The 15,299-nt window shown below is 37.3% G+C and overlaps 1 protein-coding gene across 1 annotated transcript in view; it reads right to left on the reverse strand.

The window, feature by feature from the left end:
• Positions 1-15,299, reverse strand: part of LOC136254307 (glucose-6-phosphate exchanger SLC37A2-like) — a gene marked incomplete in the record, with an annotated part of 323,373 nt that overhangs the window by 191,830 nt on the left and 116,244 nt on the right.

Consider the following 15,299-nt stretch of genomic DNA (forward strand, 5'->3'; position numbering starts at 1 on the left):
GTGTGTACAGATGTATACAGTTTCACTGTAGCTACATAAGAAGCTAATTGAAGTGTATTTTTGTTGCACCTATAAATGTCAAGCCCCACCCCCAGTAGGGTGGATATAGTGGGGATTTGATGAAGTGGAAAGTCAAATTCCCCTACCTAGCTGGGACGAATTATATAATTATTAGGTCAAATCCCACATATAGTCCCATGCACCATGTGACGAAGGGGATTTGACACAAAAAAGTACTTGTGCTGCCCAACCCCCACATATCCCGTACTGGCTTGGTGGGAGTGGGGTTGACATTGATAGGTCAGTGCATGATTACGTGATTCAGTACTGATGTAGCAAGTATTGAAATGCTCAGTGCAGGCCTCCAGTAGCAATATAATTATACTAACTGCAATTAGCTACTTAGCTCTATTGTTATGTGAAGATTAGATCTTATCTAGCTAGCTATCATTGCTTGTTAATTAATCTCAACTAGAGGGGATGCGCTAATTATAATGTACAGATAGTTAGACCAATGAAACTTGATTACTAGTTTCTCGCTCAGATTTTTGAAATTTTGATGCGGGCGGGCGGTTTTTATTCATTATTCATTATTGCCTACTCAGGGTGTGCTGAGATCAGAAACCTTCATATTGTCACTAAAGTGTTGTAAAATTGCATGGATAACACTTCTCATTTGAATAAAAAGAATATTAGTACTCCTGGCATGCCTATAATAAAGTGACTTCTTTATTAGAGTAAAAGTGACTGCTCTATTAGAGTATTTCGATCTAAATTGCCAATAATGAAATTCCATGCGGGTGCTAGTGAAGGGATGTGGGCGGTGACGCGAAACTGCTAATCAAGTTTCATTGGCCTTAGTTAGCCTCAGGGCCAGCCGCTTACACTCATTGTATAGACGCGAGAGGCGCAGTTCAACAATAGCTAATTGGTTGGCACCATGCAAATAAGTAGCTACAGGTATATAGCCTCGAATATATAGCCATGGCTGGGATACGCTTGCTGGATGAGTTGGAAGAGTTCATAAGGGAGAAAATAGAGAAGGAGCGATGGACCCACAAACGTATGAGTCTTCACCTGCAATACAAATATCCTAGCAGGAAAGGACTGAGTGTTCGCTCATTGGAGAGGTTTGTATACATATAGCTAGCTAAGTAGCTTGGTACATGAACCTACTGTATATAGCTACAAACAGCTGCAAGCCCGTTGTAGAGTCAGAACTGTATTATATATATAGTTACTTACAGTTGCAAAAAGAGCTCACTAGTGCTGCATACGTAGGTAATAGCTATGGGTATATAACTATAGATAATATAACTAGCTATATAAAGGGTCCGTGCATTCAGTTTTCAACAATAATTAATTGCATCATGTTTGATTGAGACGGGCTAACAAGCTAGATTACCGCGTAAGTAGCTAGTAATTTTTTTTTTACCTACTTGTCCACATGTGTTTGTGTAGCTTGTATGTATACATGCATGCATGCTCTACAGTGAATATCACCAGTCTAGCCCCACATTGAAGCGCAAACATTAGGTACTATATTGTATACCAGACCAGACGATCACCATTATTATGATCATGAATAGTCTAACTAATACATGCACTGATTCCAATTATTACTGGCTAAGTAATTTAAGACTGAGAATCATATATGTGTAGTAATTCACTACCAGTTTATTTAATAGTATAGCTACATTGCTATATAATGCATGGCAAAATTTTAGAGACCCAAATGTAGGCTTCATTCAATGTACACTGTAGCTATATATAGGGTTTGCATATATGTTTATGAATAATCAGCATACAAAAGTAATATAGTCCTTAGATTGGTTCATCCTATATATAGGTTCTGCCGTGAAAGGAACATTCACAAAACAAGCCGGCTGACAAAACCTGAGTTAGATGAGGTCGTAGCCGCTGCTGTCAGTGAGGTACAACATGATATAACCATTTATTTAAAACCATACTATGTGTTATATACATATAGGTGGGTCCTGTGTATGGACGCAGAACATTTACAAGGGGTATTGGCATCAAGGGGAATCAGAACAGGAGAAAAGAGAGTTGGCGAATCATTGAGATATGTCTCACCTGTGTACTGCCGTGCCCGTACAAACTCCACTGCCAGGATGACAAATCCTACAACATACAGGGCAGATTATTTTGGTCACAAACTACACATCGACCAAAATGAAAAAAATGTTATGTTTGGTGTGACCCACATATGTGCAGTGGATGGCTTTAGCCGGAAAATTGTGGCATTTAGCACTATGCCTATTAAAAACAACAGTGTGATTTATGATACAGTGTACAGGTACTTCATTACTTGTAGCAACTACACTAGCACTGCATTACTACCCACACATTCATCCATAACGTTAACAGTGATTGTTAAAATTCTATGAAGTATTGTTAGAATCACATTTCTTTTAATTATTAGCATTTGAATTGTTTAGGCAAACCATATGCCAGTATGGTATGTGGGATCAGATCAGGGTTGACCATGGAAGGGAGTGGTATCTTATGTTGTACATCCAAGAACACCTGGCAGGATATAGACGAAACCCTTCTGGACCACCTCACCTGCAGACATCCTCTACTCAAGTGAGATTGTATTTGTCACATTATCATGATGTAACAAGAATAACCTATAGTGGACTACTGATGTTTAGCAGCAGCTATTGTAGTTGGATAAGCAGGGTAAACCCCCAAATTAAAAAAAAAAACAATATATTAATGCTGACTAGATGACATTCTAAAACAATGATATAAGAGTGGGACACACATACAATAACTGTTGTTTCATTTCATGTGATGTTCATACTGATTTGCTTTGGTGTCTTGTAATAGAATCACGTGATCGAAAGGATATGGGTAGAGGTCAACGGAAGGGTCAACTACCCCATAAAGGCCGCTCTAATAGAAATGCAAGAAAATGGCGATTTCAACCTGGAAGACGATCACATTAAACATTGCGTCTCCTGGTACACTTTACACGTCAGCCAAGTTGGGACTACAATGTTTGTGACAGCCTGGAACGAGCATCGCATATCAGGTATATTTCACTATAGATAGCTAGCTACTTTATGAAATTTTTATCACCGTTACTTTAGGTACAAACAAAGGCATCCCGAATGTGATGATGGCACGAAATAATCAGACCAAGCAAATTGATAACACTCTGGTTCCAGCAGCAGATGAAGCTGTTAGAATGTACGAAGAAAACGGAGGACATATAACTATATTCAATGAGTTTGGACAAGACCCTTTAAGAGGAAGACAAGAGTTAATAACCATTAGAAAGGAACGATTTGCTGAGCAATGGCCAAGCTTTGGCAATATTTTTCATTCACTTGTAAATGGTGACAATACAATGTTCCATGATGGACTGCTATGTTTTATTAATATAAGCATGCAACTAACAGCACAGCTGTGAGAGGGTTTTACATGCAATTGTATTTTATTGTTAACTTTATTTCTATTTATCTGTTGCTAAGATATATCATGTTATGGTTATTGACACTTGTATTTTGCAAGTTTGATGCTTGCATAAATGGTTCCATCTCTGTATAGTAGGCTAGTTATCAGGTTTTTTTTTGCATAAAAACAACACTTGAAGTGATATACCAATATTCTGTTGTAGGGATTAAACCTCAAAATAATGTTGGTGAAGAGCATAACAAAGTTTCCACAATAAATCCTATTACTTCTGGGTTCCCAACTATACAACATTATGGTGTATAATTTCATTTATATAATGAGAAGTTACTGTACAAGACTTAGAATTGAGCATAAAAGTACAAATTTAATTTAATTATCGCTTAAACTGTTCTTATAAATGGGAGGGATGTTTATGATACAGTATTGCCGCTTGATTTGGTAACTGGCTATTCCACGTAAGAATGGTTGAAAGAGAGAATCAATATTAATATTTGTATCAGTCTATAGCCTGGTAGCTGGCTAAATGAATCTGCATGAATGGCGTCGAGAGATGTTATTATGGTTTAATGGTAAATTGTGCTGACTATATGCAAGTATATGGATGATTCTGTACAACATTATCAGTTTCATCTTATCTCTTCTTCAATATAAAATGGGCCAAATGCAATCTAGCTGTTGTAAGATGCTTGTAACACACTCGTATATCTAGTAGCAGTTAACAGTAAACCTAGCTGATCTTCTCTGGATATTATTTAGATAGTTTGGTGACCAGACAGTGCTGGTGTACTCTAAAGTCTGTTGTGGGAGTGGGTGGAGGGTGTGTACTGATTTTAAGCAATATGAGATGAGCTATTGTCACAGTTACATTTAAATGTGTTGCGAATTGATTGACGGTTGATAGCTAACTGCTAAAGCATAACCCCTGCTGTGAACTCACCAACATTGACAAAATAACAAATTGTATATACAGTGTAGAACGTGACAAAATAAATATTGTATTGGAATGATTTTATTGGAGTGGTTGGGGGCATATTAAATAAAGGTATAGGCACATATATATGGGATATTTTGTTATAGTGTGTGCCCCCTCTTTTTTATTACATGAACATCAGACCATCCATCTGTGCATGTCTGTCACTCTGTTATGTAATGTGTTTATCTTCACTATTAAGGGGGAGGCTATAGCTAGTGATTTGAAATGACAAATCCTTGGATATCAAACTCTAGTTTAGATCTAGAAGAGCTAAAGTGAAAACTACCTTCGTGAATGTGAGAATATGTATTTACGCATAATATTGCCTATACACTATAGGGAATATTGTTGCTAATGGGGTATGCAAAACTTGTCCAACATTAACGTACAGTAGTATGTTAAAGCAGCATGCCATGACTATACATGGATTTGAAAGAACAGTATACACAGGCATATAATTAATTTTTTTTTTTGGAAAGTTTGGGGTTTTAACAGCTTGACCACAAACCACACCAACATAACATACATAAAGTGGAATGCAGAGGGTAATGATGATACACTCAATAACACATGCAGCTAATGGATTTGCCAGTAAAGTGTGGGAATTAATTCAGCTAGGGTGACACGAGTGATGTGATTCATAATCTGATCAACAAGCCTCCATGCAATTCCTCACTGCATGCAGTCTGCAGTTACAAGGACGTATTAAGACACTTGGTACTTGGTAGCTGCCCGCTGTACAGTGCACTGCTATAGCGGAGTTCTATGATTCCTCCTGAACCAGTGACAAATTGGTAGCTCCACAAAAGTTGCGATGTCTACTCTTCCTCCACAAACTGCGACCACAAGGACGTATTAAGACACACTCACACACACACACACATGCACATACTGATTGTTACCGAACGAATGTCACAGAAATTAACATCTAGTGATAATTGTATTAAAAGTGGCATCATCTGTAAGAATGTTGTATTAGAGAGTATATAGCTGTATTTACCTTAATGGAGCATACGTATATGTGGAGTACCAAACTAACGTATGTATATAACGTATAGTGAACATATTATAATTGTGATGGTGATAACCCACAGCCTTAATAGTAATGCCTGCAGGAGTGATCTTAATTGAAACTGTACATGTGCTTTATAATGACATGAATATGGTTATGCAGGGCTGTGTGATTAATACATACATATGTACAATACAATAGTGATATTGACGTTATTCACACCTTTAAAAACTTTAGATAAATATTGACCCCCTGTACATGTGATTTAATAAATTTGACGTCCGCCATATATGGGGTTTTAAGGAGGGAATCATGAACTGCCAACATCCAACTGCAAGGTGTACATGCATAATTCAAAGACGATTGCTGGTCCAATATCACAACAATGTCATTTTATTAAGTTCTGTGATTACAAGTGTATGAACGACATTACCCTGCTTGCAGCATCATGTAAGAACGACACAGAGCATATCATTGAATCATGTGAAAGTACATACAATATGAATACGTTTACAAATGTGTGTGCATCTATGATTTTCATTGTTCATGTTCTAATTACAGAGTTCCTACAACTAGTATTGCAAATTTTGAGTGTAGTTTGGTTACATTGTGCATACTATTACATGGAGCTTGTAAAGTTTAACACGGTTTGTATATACATGGTGGGCCGGAAAAAAAATTGCATAAAAGTGCTGATATCTACATTCTTGTAAACATTAAATGGCATTCTAAATTATCACCTGTTGTTAGAACTATTTAGGAATCAATGCTTCTTATCAAACTGCATGCATGGTTCCATTCATACTTAAACAACACACCCCAGTGTGTTTCTATGGACTATACGCGTCTGCCTTTAATTCTGGTGTACTATATATATGGAAGCATATAATGGACGGTAATGATTTACCATCTGTCATTACCTTACAATTGCATCTAATTGCAGAAGATACAGAGTACTTCAGACAAATTAATTCTCTGGGTGCATGGTGTGGAGATTTGGTTGGTTTTTTTACACCCCTTCTGAGATATTTGTCCCTTTTCACTTAAAGTGATTTAGCTCTAAGATTTTCACTTAGGCGCCTGGGCTATGGGTAAATACTTCGTACAGGCTCTACCTTCTGTGTACTCCCTCCAGAAAACAAAATTTGTTTGTTAGTATACTTTACATTGGCCAGCACTGAAGGTCTGACTGCAAAATATTCTACATCCTTAGCTACATAACGTAACCTAAACTGTACTTGGTACACTGAACTACTTTTAGACCGAAAATAACTGGGAAAACAATGGACGATTGGTATTATAAAAATAACAATAGAACACTGTGCACTTGGGGCCCACTACTCAGGGGATTAGGTTATAAAAAAAGAATAATTATAGAAATGCATTTAATCTTTGCATCTTTATTAGAATTTAGTAGGCCTAACAGTCTTCGAATCCATATCTCATCATCTCAAAAGTAGCCGTGACCCATACTTATACAGAGCCTAGTTCAATTATTGTAGACAAAATAATAGAATAGAGAGAGTTGGATTAGCAAGTATTTGTCATCATCAGCACTTCGGCAGGGGTTCTGTACTGTCCATTCAGCTATCTCTTCAAGTCCTCTTATCATTGCCACATTCGTAGATACAATTTTGCCTTCTATAGTGATTTAAGGATGTTCAGGATGTTCGTATGGTCCATGGATTATACCAACAGTTGGTCACACAATGTGATAATTACATCCGTGAATAGTTTATAAAAAGTCATAGTCCCTAACTTATACATGTAGCTACTTTAATATAATAATATATGTTAAAAAATGAATGACCTGTTGGATTGTTCTTGGTCTCCATTGTACGATATGGAAGTCAAGCTGGTCTTCATCCCAGAATTCGGAATGAATAAGTTACTGTGTTCAAATGAGGTGACGGACTTGTCTTGGTCCAAGGAATGTCCCAAGAATATCACTTGCTTTTACTAGAAATTTTATCACTTGTATCCTACATACTACCAAAATACTACTTCAATTTCTTTACTTCTTTATATAGCTATATGGTGAGTGTTCTATTAGGATACTATGCATGCTTGACTGTTGCAATTGGGTAAATAGGGTGACTGATTGTCAGTGTATTTCAAGCGGACCTTACACAACTGATCTGTACATCATTACACGGAGTGGGGTTTCTCTGTGTCTCTTTATTCTTACCAGTCACCAATGCCAAGGAGATGAGGTCAACTTGTGATTGTGCTGCGTAAGCATTAATTGATTGTCAAAAGACGTGGTCATCTTGCTCCTAGCTGGTTGATACAAGATTCACAAGTTCTGAGGCATACTGCGTGTGCATAAATAATGTAGTGGCAATCTTAATATTGAACACAGTAAGGCTTTGTTACCGAAGCTAAATATTCAGCATTATAAATATATATATGCAGGGCTGGAAGGTATATCCCACAGGCAGAATACGGTGACCATATACTGTGTTGTTTAAATTCTAGCCTTGTTGTGATCATATAGAGGCTTGTAGATAAAAATTTTGTAAGATGCTTCTATGGTGTAGTTTTAAGGGGATGTCCATTTGGAAGGGGGGTGGCGGGGTGTTACTTTAGGGAGTCACTACTATACAGTACACTGAGACCTCATTCAGTGACCACTTCTGCAATTAGATCATGCAAGTTATAGTTAAATCATTAAACTCAGTGACTGGTCATTTACGAATATACCGACTGTTCTATTAGGGTAGTTCGATCTTTAGCAAGGGCTACCTGTATAATATAGATATATAATGTAGATAATACATTTAGCATGCTTCCTTAAAGCAATAGCCACAAGGAAACCATATCGTAGAGAGTAAATCTTACAGTGATGTCTATATTCAATGGCTTCAATTATCGCCTATAAGCCACTGCAACCACTGTCACCATATTATTAAAGGTTGGAAGCACTTAAAAATATAAACTTTGGAAATTGTAATTCATTAATTCCAACTTCCAAATACTATATCTATGCAAAGCATAAAACTTTAGCGCTTGGCGCGCGCAGCGTGCCAAGCGTTAAAGTTTTATGCTTTGCATAGATATAGTATTTGGATGGCGGAAAGATCCCTGCATCCCCTTCCACTGGATACCTTCAATGGTTATATTCCTGCAGGAGATAAACTTTACTGCACCAACAACATCAGTACACTTTAAAACAGGATTACTGTATCCTATTATTATGATGTTTTCAAGACCTTCTAATGTCACAGTAGAGAACAACGCAGCATCAGTTGTAATGTTGACAATGGTGTTATCACTGGAGATGTTATTTAGGATGTCAGCAATTGAATGAAAGGTTAAGTTTCCAGATACACAACAGGGATGTTTATCCTGACCTCTCTCATTTAAGCCACCTGAGCCACTACCAAAGCCATCACTTCTGCTTTGAAAAGTATCATCAGACATCACTTTTGTAGCACCCTTGATTTGAAAGAAGAAACATACTAGCAGAACAACAGCTATGATCATGTTTAAGAGTTCCATGCTTGTATCAGCAAGTAACAAAAAAATAACTTACCATTCAATCATTGATTTTTATAGCTTCAAAAGAGGATATGATGTAACACTGATGATGTCATGATAAAATCAGCACATTAAGTCAATGATACCTATAAGCATGGTTGTGGAGTGTGAATTAGCATTTCAGACTCTAGAGACCTTGTAGCTAAGTAGACCTATACACTGATATGATACTAAGCAGTAAACTTTTATAGTACAGAACTATTATGAATTTCAATAAAATCCTTCACTGATGAGAAGTCATGTTATTTTAACACGAAGAAGAAGATTCAAATTCTATACAATGTTGTAGCTCTTTCTACGCACCCATAGCTAAGCTGGAGTGACAATCTACTACTTATTCTGAAAATTTCATCTGGAATTCTGAACATAACCAAAATATTTGATCACTGATGACTTCCTTCCTGTTAGAGGATTCATACATTTAGCAAAGTGTAATAGTACATATATGGAGAGTATGATACCTCTAAAATTGCAAAACTCCTGGGAATTGCACTCTCAGGCCCCTTTGAAGTTCTACTTAACCAGCTAAAAACCCACAGGAGTCCTTGGTGACTGCTATGAAAATAGTTTTTGAGAAAATTTAATTTTAATTCTGTCATCCAATGCAAGCTACCTTACCACATAGTTGTTTATACAATTCAAATGATTTGGTGGAGCATCAATAATAATTTTGCATCCTGAGAACAATGATGTATAAATGTAAAAGTGTATTTTGAGAATGTCCGTGTCAGCATTTGTGTCCATCTATATCTGCCTTTTCCACTACCTGTGCACACAGCATTTCCTCCAATAATATAGTAGATACTTTTCATGACATCACTGAAAGTATCAAATTCTAATATATAGTGAAACCTGGATGATCCACTAAATGTGAATTAAATGATAAGCTTGTCTGAAGAAAACAGTCTGTCTGGTGGTCCATCAGTTAGCCTATCAACCATTTAGTTAGTGAATAAACCATGTCAAACTTGGCCGATCACTTAAGAAATTATTTGAGGCTATAATAAGGTACCTTTGGGTTTGACTACTAAACAATAGAATAAAATATTAAATACCCTATATATATTCAGTAAAGTGACATCACAATGTCATCATACATTATACAACATTAATGAAACACTAAGAATATGTAAATAATACATACACTGTACATAGTAAACTTACAGTGGAGAGTTGAACACTTAATACTGCATGTGTACATAATTAGCTTGTGTGCAGTTATAGTATTATGGGGCACTGAAGTGAGCTGCGTTTTTGTCTGGTTATGCAACTGGATGTCCATTAGTAGCCAGCATTTGGTTGCATAATGGTAGCCAACATTTTTGAATGATGAGATCAGTATGTTTTTTATCTGCTTTGCCTGTCTGTATGAGGTGTTTACCAGCCTAAGCGAAAATCTTTGAGTAAAGTATCTCAGCTGGACAATACCAATGCAACACATGCAGAGTGACTTGATCCACAGGCCACTCAAATTCTGGCCAAGCATCATACTTCATGGCAAGTTTATGCCAACCAAGGAGGTGTGAAAAGGTAAACTTAACTTCATCTTATTTGCTTATAAACTGGTATTCAAATGCGGTAAAGCAGATAATAATATTGACATTTCCCTACTTAACAAAATCCACTGTAACAAGCAGATAGTTCAAAATAAACATCTGAAAATAGCTCCCTCAAATAGATCCCTAAACTTCTAAACATCTGAAATAAATTTGGTTACACACCTAACTATATTCACTAAATCAGTAAAATACATTAGCAGAATTGACACTACTATTATTATATGGTTGATGCTCTAATGATAACTGTAGACAATAGGTATCATAAAGGAATTGTATCAGCGGAAAACAGTGAAGTCTATGCAATTCGGTAACTACAGAGGATGAAATTTTTTGTAAAGCAGTGTTCTTTGTTTGATTTGATGGAAATTGTAGATATGTAGAGATCTATGTTGAAATACTCTAATATGTTTTAACGTCCTGTGTCAGCTAGGACCACATGCACTCCCATTACATGGGATGCATTTCAGGGTTAAATTGGGCAGTCCAAGACATTGCTGATGCTGGGTGCTAAGTGCACACTGTATCTGCCTTAGTCAGGAAGCTAGCTGCTGCATCTCTATATAGCATATCCAAGTCACATCAAGCAGCCCAACTGTGTCCATGTCCTCGGTTGTCAGGTGTGTTAATCTATTTATACAAATCTATTAAGCATGTGTGATTACCTTAGTTAAGTCAGGGTTTGGCAATGTTAGTATATCAACAAGGGAGGGTGCATTGGCATAATGGCATGCTTATGGTGGCTTCAACCTCAATGACAGGATTCAGCACAAGCAATTTCAAGTAGCACCTGTTGCCACAATCGTGTAATCAATATGCGCACATGCAGTGGTCTTTAATATTATCAATTGTGGGTTTAATTCCAATCATACACAGGCTTCTTTGTCTGTTAACTTTATTTACAGTGGTAAATTGTGTTGAACATCCTTGGATTGTATGCACTCCCACTACATGGGAAGCTATGCATATTTTGGAATTGGGCAGCTGGATGCTAAGTGTAAAGTGCACCTGCATCTACCTTAGTCAGGGAGCTAGCTGCTGTATCTCTACTACTATAGCAAGTTCTAAGATAATTGTATCAAGCAGCAGATATAAAACTGTTGATTGGATGTAAGGCCCCTATTTGGTGATTATTAGTTTCTCATCCACCGCCCGCATCCTTCTTAAGCTACCGCATGGTAAGCCATTATTTACTCTGTGCATGCTCAGAAGAACACGTGATACCAAACTGTTATAATTTTTTGTTGATGAATGCTACAATGCGCTAAATATCGCCAGGAGAACTGTTGTTTTCCTTAGTAAATTGCTGCAGTGCCAGTTGCAATCGTGTTCTATCGACTTCATCAAAGCAGGCTTTCAGTTCACTGTCGAAAAACAGTTGGCGATCACGAAAAGTAGAATCAGCTGGTGAAAGAAATGTTTGTAGTAAGAAGGAAAGACAATTTGGACAAGATCTGTACATTAGTGTGTTAATGTTATAAAATAATGGCATAATGGTAATACCCTCCCGCCCGCATCATAATAATAAGAAAGGCTGGATGAGAAACTAATAATCACCGAATAGGGGCCTAAGTGTGATTTGTGAACTGTGGGTGTCTTTTAAATCAACTTTTTTTCCGGATTATACATATTAATCGGAAATGACTTTGCAGGGCTGCTGCAACCAGACAAAGAAGCCAAGAAAGCTGATCCTTGGTGTGCAAAGTCCCACAACCTTCCACCTCTTTCACAAAGACTCTTTTGCTTTGCGCATTTGTGTCCGTGCATATATGGACGTAAATGTACAGACTATAATCAGTAATATATGTGACTGAATTTGACAAAACAAGGCTTCGACGCACAAAGCTTCGTTAGGAGATATAGCGATTTTAAGTAATCATTGTGTAAAACTTCCCAGTGCCTACAGCTGTGCCAACAAAATTTGCACCAATTATTCATCTATTTACCAACTATCACTGAGTGGGTGTATAAATTTCTGATACCCAAAATTTGCCAGAGGCCAAGTTTGGGCTCTCCTTGGCCCTCCATGGCCCTCAAACCACTCCAAATTGACTGAGAACACCATTGGCAAGCTCTCTGTGAAGTCCCAGCTCACCACACACCATTATCACAAAGCCATGGCCATTTAATGGCACCAATCTCCCACTCGTGGCTTTGACAGGGTCGGAAGAAAGCTGCTGCAGAAACCAGACTTGCCAGTCCTGAAGGAAGCACAGTGTGGAATATGATAGTGTATTAGTAGGCATTCCAGCCCGATTTTTAAATTTTGGAAAAATGGGCTTTTTATATGCTCAATAGATAGAGTATTGATTGCCGATCTCAGAAATATATAGTTTGTTGGGTTGGAATTAGCTACTTTGGCATGCACAGTGCTTAAAAACTGAAAAAAGGTACATTTTTTCTCAGAGGCTCCCCATACATTTTAAAGGGAAAAATGGCACAATTGAATCAGGAAGCCATCTAGCAATCTGGACTATCTTGAAACTGCAGTTGCTTCTATCTGCAAGTGTGTACATGTAATGAGAGTAACTTCAGATTGTATCAGATCTCAGCTATCTTTGTATACTTTGTGGTGAGCAAATATGTTTCACCTATTGCACACTTCTCAATACAATGGTGTATACCTATAGGCAAGAGGCTATGTCAAGTAAGTAAAAACATCAAGTTAACAACTTATAAAGGTAAACAACTAAAGTGGAGGTGCCGCAATGATGCAACAATACCTAAGGTGGAGTTGTGGTTTCAATTATGGTATTGTTATGCCGACTTTGAAGTGGTTTATACTTTTGAGCTGATGACACAGCCATCAGAAGATTGCTCTGGAGCTGAAAATCGCTAACCCGAGCGAAGTAACTACGCACTTTAAAGTAAGCACCAGTGACTACCTTCCACCCGACAGTACGTTTTTTAAAGTTTTAAAGCATTCTACATACATTATAAGGCTTGAAAAGATTACAAAACAACACAAAACTTACTTATATGTAACGCGCACGATAAAACTAAGATTTTCATGATGATCAACGTGTGGACAAACCCCACAGTGATTTTCGTCCTCATTAGAGCTTGGACGACGGAGCAATCCCAAGTTAAATACGAGTTGTTATTTTGTGCCAGGGTTCTATTGGGGAATATACGGAGAATTTTTTTATTAAAAAATCTCGGATACTGGAATGCCTAGTATTAGACCAGCAATCCATTTCTGGTAAAAACGTAAGTTTGATTTTGTGTGTGTGGAAGCCTGCTGGTTATATGAAATCCGGTCACATAGCTATTAGTATGTCCAGCCAACTACACATTTGTCCAACCAACTGCAAGTTTGTCAGGAAATTTGTCCTTACTCTTAAAAACCCTGACTTTGCTTCTCTCTATTAAGGTCAGCCATTATGCATTGGAAGGGTCATCGTTCTTCTGCATGTCATCCTACATCTGCCAGCAGTATCAATTTGGCCTATTCTGAGCTCAGTATTACTGCTGATGCTCTCGAATAGCTTTGTTTCTAATAGTCGTTGGTGTTACCCAGCTGTCCAGCACTTGACAGCTGTAGAGGGTGTAATGCCAGTGTTTTATTATAATATCAATGTTTTAAAATGATTGAAGTCTGTTGAGCCAACAATATCTTCTGGGAGGGAGTTCCATAGTCTGATGATGGATGGGAAGAAGGGTAATTGGAAACAGTGGAAATGGAAACTGGAAACGGAAAGTGGAAAACAGAAATGGTCAAATCATCATAATTATTATAAATGTACCCTAGGGTAAAACCCTTGTTAAGTGGCCACCTCCTTAAGACCACCTTCTGATAAAGACCATCTCTGTACAAAGACCACATTGTAATTAGATCTCAAAGATGGCTAAGGACCATTTTGTGGTCACTTTTGATAAATACCACCTCTTTACATGGTAATATTGGTAAGCTTTAAACATGTATTTCATGATCATCAATGTCATCTCTTTGTCCATGTCATATTCTCATATACCATCATCGCTTAGTTTGTATCAGCATAGATAATACTATGGTACCAGCTAGTCTAAGAATGTGTCATACTAAAATATTCCATGCAAGTGAAATGTAGCTAGTACACTACAACCTCATAGGATGCTTGGAACCTAGCTATTATTGCAATGTGAAGGGGTGCATGGTCTTTGTAAAGAGGTGATCTTTATAAAAGGTGCCTTAGCCATCTTTGAGATTTAATTATAATGTGGTCTTTGTACAGAGATGCATGGTCTATAAGAGGTGGCCACTAAACAAGGGTTTTACTTTAGGATACATTTATATGATGATTTGACTATTTCCGTTTTCCATTTCCACTTTCTGTTTCTGGTTTCCATTTCCACTGTTTCCAATTACCCTGGGAAGAAGGAGTGTTGTGAGAATATCGCCTAGGAAATGCACACCCATAACTATTGTGTATTGGTTTATTCACTGAACCTTTACAATTGCAATTGAAATGATTGAGGATAACATTATGAACATTGCCTGCATGACTAAAAAGGAAAAGACTAAACCAAGACAAGGATCAGTGGTCGAGGATGGCTATAGGTTCGATGATGTGACTGTGTTATAGATGAAATTGAGATTATGCAATGCTTTAAACTTGCTCATGTAAAACATTATGGACTATGCAAGCTAAAACAAGCAAGAAACACTTAAACCATACATAATTATCAACTTGGAGCCTAATGATGACAAGCAGAGCAGCAGAGGTCAGTTGATTTATAATTAGCTACTATAAAATACACTCAGTAAACAGTATATTGTAGTCCCGTGTAGCCA

This window comes from Dysidea avara, chromosome 1 (genome assembly GCF_963678975.1).
Source record: "Dysidea avara chromosome 1, odDysAvar1.4, whole genome shotgun sequence".
Classification (NCBI taxonomy): domain Eukaryota; kingdom Metazoa; phylum Porifera; class Demospongiae; order Dictyoceratida; family Dysideidae; genus Dysidea; species Dysidea avara.